This window comes from Salvelinus fontinalis, chromosome 22 (assembly GCF_029448725.1).
Source record: "Salvelinus fontinalis isolate EN_2023a chromosome 22, ASM2944872v1, whole genome shotgun sequence".
NCBI lineage: Eukaryota > Metazoa > Chordata > Actinopteri > Salmoniformes > Salmonidae > Salvelinus > Salvelinus fontinalis.
Genome location: NC_074686.1, coordinates 24,442,352 through 24,443,351, shown reverse-complemented (window position 1 = coordinate 24,443,351; position 1,000 = coordinate 24,442,352).

The window sequence follows — 1,000 nt, the reverse complement described above, 5'->3', positions numbered from 1 at the left end:
TATTCAAGCCTTTGGTTTGAGCACAGTGAAGAACAGGAAGATAACTACTTGACCCCTGTCAGAAGAGAGAGAAACTAACCTTTTGTCTGAAAGCATCATCTGTAGCAACTGCCATTTCCACCCCTGTTATTTCCCCCATACTACGGGGAAGGCAGTAGAAGGCATTACGCATTTCTCATAGGAGCAGCAATTAAAAATACATTTTCCGTGACATTTTCATGCAGAGATTGAAGTGAGATTCAAAGTTCTGGTTCGTAGGTGTAATGTTGAGCACAGAACGTGCATGCAGACAGTGGATGGTTTGTAACGATATGTCGGTTCTTCAAAGTTGTCAGAATTTATTTCAGACATCTGTTTACTTTAAATGTGATTAAAATTCATACTAAGTAGTAGTTTACATATAATCTAAGCAGCAGATTTATAAAATGTCTTTTAAAAAAAAGTAGAACTTCTACAATTACTTTATTTTGATTGTGTGAGAAATAATATAGTCAACTTTTTCTGTCTTGAGGCAATCGTTGTAGCTTGGCTAACTTTCTCTAACTCTTCCCTCCCACCACTACCTCACCTCCCTCCCTTCCTTCCGTCCTTCCTCCCTCCCTTAATCCATTAAAACTAAATGACTTAACTCTAAGTGACAGAGAGATAAAGGTTCCCCTCGCACTTAACAATAAACATTTCCCAGGGGGAGCCAGAGTGCTTGACTTCCAGAGTGTGACTCTTTCTTAACCGTTGTTTGGTATTCTTATTAAAAGTTCAAAAACACCATCAAAAATGTGTTAATGAATACTGATTGTGTCTGAAAGAGAGCGCGCAGCCTCAGGGCTTTGGAAGGAAGGTTGTCTGATTAAACCTTATAGTATTTTAATCTTGTTTAGATAAAGTACCTGGGTATGTACACACCCTTTATTCGCCTCATCCACCTCGTCCCCCTATAGACTTCCTCATCTTTCAATTTTCTTTGAATGTAATCAGAAATTCGCTTTTAAAAACAAAACCC